Raw genomic sequence first — 9,902 nt, 5'->3', positions numbered from 1 at the left:
GCTCTCCCATGGCATAGTTATACTGGGAAAGAGTTTGAATCTTTGGTCTTGTACTCAGCTTTCACCCACAAGCATTCCCTGTACTGCATCCTGTATCCGCTCTTGTCCCTATAAAATAAACAACCAGACTCTCTTTTAGGAGAGAAAGGCAGAAGAATCTCCTCAGGACACACGTGCAAACACCATGTCCCTGACAGTCCCAGCCCTGTTGGGCAGTGGTGGCTCAGTGCTTCCTGCCCAAACTCACTACAAGGGTGGCCTGCGAGTTTCTTGCTGGGTTCTGTGCTTTTGGTTTGTGTGAAGTCAATGTGCCTGTTTGGAGTGTGGCCTCATGCCTTAATTGGTGGGCTCATTTGTATGCTCTGGGAAGATTTTGAGCTGTTGGGCAGGTGGGACTGAGAGCAGGGAAGGCACCTGATTTTGGAGTCTCGTGTGATTTTGTTCATGCAAGGATGCTGACTCCTTTCTGGCTCATCCCTGTTCAGTCCAGGTACATTTGTCCCCAAAAAAGGGAGAAGGCTAAAGGCAGCATCCAGCAAGTTTTGTCCTGGGCCTCCATCTGTCTAATGTTCTGCTGCTGTCGACCCTCAAGTCCTTTTCTGCCAGACGGTTTCCAGCCTCTCTTTCCCACGACTGGAGTATTGCCTGGGGTTGTTGTGAGTCACGGCTGAATGCCTGACAGGGCAGGTGCAGGAACCAGGCTTGTGCAGGTCCTTCTGTCACTGGTGGCAGGAAAGCTGATGGGACATTGAATGGATCATTAAATCCAAAGCTTTCACTATTTTTCCTTGACGAGTTGAGACCCTGTGTTCAACCAAACTACCTGTAGTTGTGATCAAAAGTACACTTGTAGCTCAAAGTTTCTGGAACACCTCAGTCACAGAATTTGTCTCTGAGTCCCAATTCTCATGCTCATTCACTCTCTTTCCATTCTAGCTGTTTATTGGAGTGCTGTTATCGCATTTTATCTCATCTAATTCCCTCTCCCAGTCTCTGTAGTAATCCAGTTTTAATGTCCTTTTTTTCTCCACAGCAACTTGCCTGATCTTGGCACTATTTCCAAACATTTAAAGACAAAAGATGAAGTGACCGAGCACATCCTGAAGTTCATGGTAGCAGGACAAAGGTGATGCTCGTACTGGAACGGGGAAGGATCTGCCCGGATCCAAGAAAAAATAAATTTACTTAGATGATAATTAAGTTTCAGAACAGGTTCAAAGTTGTGCACTCACCAGTTTTTGTAGCTTTTTAAGATCCAAGTGGACAAAGCTATGAGAAATCTGATCTGAATTTTGGGCTGATCCTGCTTTGAGCAAGAGACTGGACTATAGAGCCAGCCTGAGAGATCCCACAGCTCTCTGAGGGCATTGCCGGACCTCTGTTCTACGGCTCTGTAAGTTGCTACTAAGTATTGGAGTTTGGTATGGTTTTGGATTTTCTTTTTTGGACTTGCCTAATCTAATTTATTGAAGAGTGTTGTCCCTCAGATTCTTACCTTTGTTATTCTCCCTCTTTTATAATTTCAGCTTCCCCCCCTGCCTCTGTTTTTTACACTTTTGCCCTCAAGTTTGGGAATACAAAAGCCTTTAAAGGAATGAGTTACTAGAATTTAGTAACCCTGGCAAACTATTCAGTATTCTCTTTGATACATTTTTGAATTGAACTGTCTTGGCTGAGACTTTCAGAAAATAGTAATAATAATCTGGAGGCAAACACTCAGGAGAGAAAATCGTATCCTGATCTATTGTAGTTCCTTAAAGAGCAAATGAAAACTGTTATAATTAGAAGTAGGAACAGCTTCATCTCTGATAAAGCTGATTGGGGGTTTCAACTATGATCTAAATCAATAAGAGATTCCTAGTAAAATGAAAAGGAAAATTTTTTTTTAATCAGAGGCATTAAAGAGATGTACTGCTAAACTTTCCCTGGAAAAATGGTTTGTGTATGTGTGCTTCTCTACACTCATGGACATGCAGGTACCTACCTGGAGAGGCATGAGGGAAAGCTTCCTCCCCTCTTAAATGTAATGTGTAATTAAGGAAGCAAACCTAGTGTTTCAAATAAATATTTAGGTATAGATATAAATATTTCAAATGAGAGATGAAGTTAATTGTAAGGGCTTTGTGTAATACAGTCAAGGATTTTGACTTAATGTAGCAGTTTGAAATATATTTATATAATAATTAAGAATGTTGGGATGGCACAATCCTTTTTATTATACTTGTAAGAGATTAATTTGACTCATCCTAATGTTAGAGAATTTAGCTAGCAATTTTAGAAATGCTAAATGAAGTGCAAAGGCATTCCAAATATTTTTAAAATTATGTTTTTTAAGCAATTACAGTTTTCCTCGAATAACGTTTTTCAGTATATTAATATTATATGCAATATAAAATGAATTATTGAGTTAGGTCCACACATTATTGATTACTATCCATCCTTGCAACTATTTATAGCATATACTTTTTTCATGTCTCAAATGTGTTTAAATCTTCCCTGGAGCTCAGTATCATTGATATTTTTAGTAATATTACTGTATAACTCACATTCAGTAAAACTTCACCTATTTATAAAGAACTCAAAACCACTAAGTAGTGTAGAAAAAGTCTTTTGCTTTTCTCTGATTGCGATTTGGGTGTTAAATCTCACTTTGAGATCTTATTCCGTGGTAAGGGAATCTAAACCTGTTGCTGAAGTTTTCATTAGTTTTGTAAGGAGAGGATTGTTTTGACAGAGACTCTGAAAACCTGAGTGGGTGAATTGGAGGGGAGGAGAGTCACTGAAAATGTCTTCAGTGAATAGACATGTAAAATTCCATGTATTACAAACAGGGCTGGTACGGGGCTGTCCTGGGAGAGAGAATGTCAGGGAAAAAATGGTTGTAAAGCTCACTGCCAGTGGTATGGGTAAAATAACATAATAATGAAGAAAGAGTCAGAATCAGCAGGTGCCGGTGGTGCCTTCCCCTCACGTCACCTCTGTGTTCCTGCTGGCTCAGTTGCCCTGGGCCTGACCCGACAGTGGCTTATTGCCACAAAATTATTTCCACCCTGAGTATCCAGGGCTGAAGGGTGTCCATGATGGAGCAAAAACAGCAGGGAGGGCATTCCACACACCAGTCCAGGCTGGGGGCTGAGCTGCTGGGAAGCAGCTCTGTGGAGAAGGACCTGGGGGTGCTGGTGGAGCACCTGGTGTCCCTGACCAGCAGTATGTCCTGGGGGACAAGGCCAGGGCGTCCTGGGGTGCATGAGGAAGGGCACTGCCAGCAGGTCAGGGAAGGGATTCTGTCCCTCTCCTCAGCCCTTAGTCCAGTTCTGGGCTGAGGAGCTGGACCTGTCTAACCCAGAGAAGAGAAGACTCAGAGGGGACCTCATTCCCTCTGTCAGTGTCTGCAGGAGGTGTCAGGGAGGGACCAGGCTCTGCTCGAGGGTGCCCAGCAGTGGGACACAAGGCAATGGGCAGAAACTGGAATGCAGGAAGTTCCACACGAATATGAGGAAAAACTTCTTTACTTTCGTGGTGACTGAGTACCGAAACAGGCTGCCTAGAGAGGTTGTGGGGTCTCCCTCACTGGAGATACTCAGAACCCACCTGGACACAGTCCTGTGTGATGTGCTTTAGGAAGACCTCGCTTGAGCAGGGAGGTTGGACCAGATGACCCACTGTGATCCCTTCCAACCTGACCCATTCTGTGATCAGGAGAGGATACACAGCCAAAAGCCATTTTAATTGTGTGTCCTGTTCTTTATGCCTTTTGAAAATAGAATGTGCTGCTTCCTTGTCTTTTCTCTCTAGATTTCAGAGGTATTTCTTCATAGTAGATCTGTATTTAGGCAGCTACCTCATCATTATTCATCTAAGTCATCAAAATCGTAAAAAGGACTAAAAACCCTGATATGTTATAAATAAAATATGGGAAGGAGGACAGTGATAAAATAAGACTTCATATATTTGAGGGAATACCCACCCAAAAGCTCTTACATGGCAGTTATAATGTTTTCTTATTGTTTGAATATTGCAATCAAAGAATAAAATGCAATATGATCAATAGTTAGAGCTGAAATCTCATAGATGTGTGACAATATATGTACTCAATCTTCATTCAGAATTCACACAGTTTGTATTTCCTCCACTGTAATTGCCTCTGTAGTGTGGCTTTCAATAGCTGTAAATTAACTCTGTCATAATTACTTTCTTTTTTTTTTCCCCTTGAATATTTCTATCCTTGCTGTAAATTGTATTTCTGTTACTTCCAGTATTGATATTATGATGTGTCCACTAAGACAGCACAGTATCTGGACATGTATATATCTTTTTGGAATAGTTTTCTTTCACCCTCCCCCATTTTATTGGTACACTTGATTTCTCTTGGCTCTGAGCCCAGTTTGGTTTAATTTTTGTTTATTCTGTATAGGATTCCAGACTGTGCTTTTAGATGGGCACTGTATAAATTAATAAATAAATTCAGTATATCCTTGCTTTTAGTGGTTTGCTTGGCACATGTGTTTTTCAGAGGTTTCCAAATCTTCATGATCTGCAGAAGATATCTTTAGTTACATATGATTAGGAAGAGTATCATATTTTTAACATGTACAGGATTTCCCATTAAAAAGTCATCATTTACTAACAGTTACACTGCTCTGGCATATTGGATACTGCAGTATGTCTCAATAGTTGGAAAGTAGAATAATGGTTTTATTTAAGACAATATGGGTATCTTAACTATAGTATATAATTGTGTTTTTGATGCTGAAAACTTGTTTTGTACTCAGAATATTTTTAGAGGATTATTCTTTTTTAATAGTCTCTGCATACATAAATATAGATGTTGCATCCCTTTGAAAATACTGACATCCCTTCAATATTGCAAAAGCTTTCATAGGCAGAACTGTAACAAAACATTGTTCAACACATTGCTTATAGCCAGTTGCATTGCTTTGGCATAACCAAAATTATTTTAATGGAAAACCAGGGGCATTTCCCGTTAAAAATTGCTGGTTTTCATGATTATTTATGTCAAGGTATCAAAAAGCTTTTTAAAGAAATATTCAGCAAACATTGTGGCACTAAATTAAGTCATAAATAGCTCAGAAAAGAGAACAGACTGCCACTGAGCCAGGCAGCAGTTAGAGAGCAATAGCAGAGTTGGTTCTGCAGGGGAGCAGGAGATTTGAGTTGTGCAGAGATCTAAAGCTGAGGTCAAAGACAACGTTTGTGAGGAAAGGGAAAAACCCTCACTTACTGAAGTGTATAAGTGTCAGGGATTTCCCTACTCATACTGAAGCCAGCATCATAAACTGCACTGCTCACAGAGCACCACATTCTTCCAGGGGTGTAAGCAGAACGAATGAGTTCTATTTATGACTCGTGGGTTACAATTTTTATTGCAATACTTGAAGTGAAGGTGGAAAGAAAGGGAGGCACAGGGAGAAGGGTGGTGTGCAGATCAACATGTACAAAATGAACAGTTGGTACCAGTTAGTGACTAAGGTAGGAATATCTCAGGTGTCTTTTGTAGGAGATCAAATGGCATATTTTTTAAAGAATCTAATTAGACAGGTGGAGAACATCCTTTGGAGGCAATGTGGTAGGCAGAGGAATACTTGTGAATCCAGTGGAGAGTAGGGTCTGACTGGAGCACTGAGTTTATCAGCACTGTGAAGAGTGAGTGCTTTTAGGCAGGTCCACGTAAGGAGCTCTCTATGAAAGAACTATTGATGGCTATGAGACTGGCAATCATAGCCATAAACGATGGGATTAGGTGCTAACTGAGCTTAGATTTTGAAGGATCTCAATTTTGTGTTTGTGCTTTCCTCCCAAGATTTCTTATGGCTTATGGGTTTAACCTGAAGTCTTTAAGCAGCCTCTCACTAGTTTAGACAAGCCTTTCTAGATGTGCAGTTAGTTCCTGGGTAAGAAGACGTAGATATTTTCAGCAAAATCTGTGCCCCTGGATCTTCACAAATACGTTCATTAGCAGTGTTTTGAGATAAGACCTTATAGATAAAATAAAAAGGGGAAAATGTGTGTAAAATAAGTTCCTATTTACAGATTACACATGGTTAAAAAAAGGGAGAGAAAGAAAGGGACAGAATCATGTGTCTGGATACACCAGCACATATTAAAAAGCAATGGTGCTGTGCACCTTAAATAAAACCACATAAACCAACCTAAACCTCCTCCATTTGAGGAGGGAATACATGGAAATATTTCTTTAAAAACCTATTTGAAATTTAAACATTTCCTATCACCACCATGGTAAGTAACCCAGTCCATTGCCACAGGGATGCTCAAGAGGCAGAAACACGGTGATGGAACAGAAGAAAAGGGACAAGAATGGGAGCAGATTTAAAATGGTGCAGGCAGGCAACTCTTTGAGTGGCAATGTTTCCCATTTCTTTCCTAAGCACATCCACACTTAGTTTCCGAGAAAGCAGGAAGGACACTTAGGCAAATTGCCAACCAGATGGTGCAATCAAAGAGGAGGAATGCATTCAGAAGGGCAGTATAACACAGAATTAAAAAATCCTATCATTTGATTTTCTGGTACAATACAGGACAAAATTCACATGGAAAGAAAAAATATTAACTATACACTCATGGCTTCTAATCATCTTTCTGTCTTGGCTGCAGAAAAACTTCTACCTTTGAGTTCTCCTGTGGTATCCCCCACTCTGAAGTAATTTATTGTGTTCCAATTTTATGTTTCTTGCAGATTTTTTCAAAACTGCCTTATTATTGCCTAAATATGTTTCTGCCAATATACAAAATTTAACTGTGATAGACGGATGAAGCTGATTTTGAGGACTTGTATAGTTGTTGCTCTTATATATCATGAAGAAAAGAAAATAATACTTGCTTTCTAGACTTCTATATAATCAATAGATAAGATAATATCAGTGTGGAATTATTGGCAGACCAAGGAATTCTACTGTTTTTCATATTTCATGTAATTTCCAGTTTATTACTGAAACTACCTGGTATGTTTGCATTTTGTCTTTGGAATAATTTTATATTCTTTTTTACTTAAAATGTGTTTTTATTTCACCTACAATGTATTTTTATTTCTATCGTAACTTGGCTCTTTTCAAAACCAGGCTGAGTGTGTATTGCATATATTATGCATATATAGAAATACAGATTCTCACCCTGCTCCTCTGACTTGCTTTTAAATTTCAGAAGATACATATAGAAATGTGTGAAGTTTTCTAGCGAGAATATTTGATAGTTATTTTAATGTAATTTTTGCTTATTAGTAGCATAGTTTTGATTACGTGATTGGATGCAACAATTTCATGTCGATACATAATCAGAACTTGACAAATCTAGTCATAATTGAAGAGAGGAAACCATATCCTGGCAAAAATGTAGGAGCCAGCCATCTGTCCTGAAGGTTGTCAGCCTTTTTGTTATGTATTTTATGTCTATATCTTAATATTCTATGAATACATATTTGGAATATCTCTCCTCTACCTTTAGTCTTCTGAATGGCTCCAAATGAGATTCAGCTACAGCATGTTAGCGTTACCCTCGTGAATCTTAACAAGAGCTGCCTCCTTCTTTCTCTGTCCAGTCTTACTTGGTCTTCATGTAGTGCTCTTGAAAAACAAATGCTTGTGAGCTACAAATGAAAAGAAAAGGAAGATTGTAATGAATTATGTAATTTTTTAATTATTTTTTATATTTAATTATGGGAGCCCTTCTTTGTGATTTCATGACTTGGATTATAGAAAGCCATGTTGCCATTTTTGTTTCTTCAGCTTCCTGAATTCTGAATCTATTTATTTATCTTGCAGATTTTTTTTTCGGTAGTTAAAATCCAGTCTGGTTTGTGAGAAATCATTCTTTCCTTCTTGGAAATCCCTTCCAGTTATAAAGATTTTACAGGTGATTTTTGACATTGATGGGCATAGAACAAGCTCTGTTGTATTCAGACTACATTCTCTGTAGCACATGTATAACCTTATTTTTCTCCCAGGTGGTCTGAAGAATATTTGAGATTTTACCTGTAATACAGGGTTGGACAACCAGAGACAATGCAATGCTGGTAGAACTGCATCACTGATTGAGTCACTGTCAGGTTTTTTTGTGAAATTCACATTGCTTCTGGTGTTTTTGTCTGCTGGTGGAAGAAACTAAAATCTAGAAAAGGGAAATGGAGATCTAAACCCCTCAGTGACAGTTTCCAATCAGTTTGAGTTCCTCTAATCTTTTGAGTTCCTAAGTTAAATCAGCCATTGCTTGAGATTTTTTTGTATTTATCTGAAGAGGGCAGGGGCTTATTTTTAATTACATCAAGGTCCCCAAAGGTTTTGTCTTTGTCCATGGTAAGTAGTTTTATCTCCACTTCATCTAGGTAAGAGCAAACTTCACACTCGCCAAGCTTTTCTAGAAGAGTCAACTACTTTTGAGCTACTGTTGTTTGCTAGAGAAAATACAGAAAGAACTAGCTGATAACTCATCTATGGACAAATAGGAGAGATTGTTGTCATGCTCTATGTGAAAAGGGCAATAATGTCTTGAAAGCCAAGCTGGACAGTTGAAAATCATAAATATAAGGCAGTGTCTTGTAACGGGACCAGAAGTATTGCAGATATCACGGTGTTGACATCGTCAGTGTTGGTAGTTGTTAGGGGGACAGCTGGGCACAGTGTCCTTTTGTTAAATAACAGAAGTTTAGGAATTCTGAATTCCATTGACTTCAGGGGAAAAAACAGAATTATTATGAAAGAAATAGAAGACAAATTGGAAAACATGACTGTCTGTGTAGAGCTGTGGTACAATCTGCTTCTTCGGTGCTCTGAGTAATTCTCGTGCTCCCATTTCAGAGTGCATATGTGAAGAGTGATAAAGGTGATCAGGCTCATGGAGCAGTTTCTGTGTGATAAAAGAAGTTTGACAATCTTCAGCCTGGAGTAGAATCAACTGACGGAGAATTTGATAGAGATCTACAGGACTGGGAATGACATGAAAAGGGTAAGTGGAAAATGACTGTATCCTCTTCACGTGTAAAAGCTGAGCATCACGTGAAACTAATAGTGCAGTTCAAAACCAAGGAAACAACTTTATTTTTGCATACTCAGGTGTTAAGTAAGTTATGGAACTGCATTTCAGAGGCTGTTAAGGGTGCTGGAAGTTGACACAGATTCAAAAGTGAACCAAACAAATCCACGGAAGGAGACTCTATTCAAAGTTATTGAATAAAAACGTGCCAACTCTGGGTCAGAAAATCCCTTAGCCATAAATAAGTGGAAGCTGGAAAGTATAAATAAGGTAAATAGCATTTATATACTTCTTTTTCCCTTCTCGTTGTTTTTTTGTTTGATTGGTTGGTTGGTTTGTTTGGTTGTGTTTTTTTTCTTTGTTTTTGTTTTTTATTTCATTTTAGCTACTAAGATACATGAAATTAAGCATGTGCTGGTTCAATACCTTTCGTAGAATATCTGATTAGCCTGTTATTTCAGGTTCAAGATCATAGGAGATAAATCATTGTTTAGGAAAGGCAACAAAAGTAAATCCAGCTTTTCCTTTCCTTTTTTTGATGGGCAGTGCTCTGCCTCCAGAGTCAATACTGAGTGCACAAGCATGGTGTTAATGGACAGCTTTGCTGGAGCTGTCAGCATTCAGCTGGATAAGAGATGACACTGGCATTTTGACCATTTGTGGTCATTAAAGTTCTCCTGTACTTATTATAGGACAATGGAAATTAGCCCTGCTGTCCTGGTCTACTTCCAACTTATATGTCTCCTGCCGTTTGACTTGGATAGGTTCCTTTTTCACCCTTCGGTGTGTGCTGCTGGATAATGATTCCAGTGTATGGGAGAACAGCACTGAAAAGACTCCATGTGGTTAAAAGTTCAACAGAGATTATTCCTTCTGTAACACCCCAAACACAGTAAACT

At 39.0% G+C, this 9,902-nt stretch overlaps 2 long non-coding RNA genes across 3 annotated transcripts in view; both read left to right on the top strand.

Annotated features, from left to right (window-relative positions):
* The first annotated feature begins 952 nt into the window (after positions 1–952).
* LOC113956902 lies at positions 953–9,181 on the top strand. 2 transcript variants are annotated; one of them, XR_003531008.1, is made up of 4 exons: positions 953–1,126; positions 1,254–1,393; positions 8,829–8,976; positions 9,084–9,181. It is a non-coding gene; the product is annotated as an uncharacterized LOC113956902 (long non-coding RNA). The 2 variants fall into 2 exon arrangements; XR_003531007.1 differs by having other exon boundaries at positions 953–1,393.
* Positions 9,182–9,902, top strand: part of LOC113956901 — a 17,979-nt gene continuing 17,258 nt past the window's right edge. Inside the window, exon 1 of the long non-coding RNA XR_003531006.1 lies at positions 9,182–9,273. This is a non-coding gene — a long non-coding RNA (uncharacterized LOC113956901). The remainder of the gene's footprint in view (positions 9,274–9,902) is intronic.

The sequence above is a fragment of the Corapipo altera genome, unplaced genomic scaffold (genome assembly GCF_003945725.1).
Source record: "Corapipo altera isolate COAL_440 unplaced genomic scaffold, ASM394572v1 224, whole genome shotgun sequence".
Taxonomy (NCBI): Eukaryota; Metazoa; Chordata; class Aves; order Passeriformes; family Pipridae; genus Corapipo; species Corapipo altera.
Note: the sequence above shows the minus strand (reverse complement) of the source record. Positions and strands in the feature narration are given on the sequence as shown.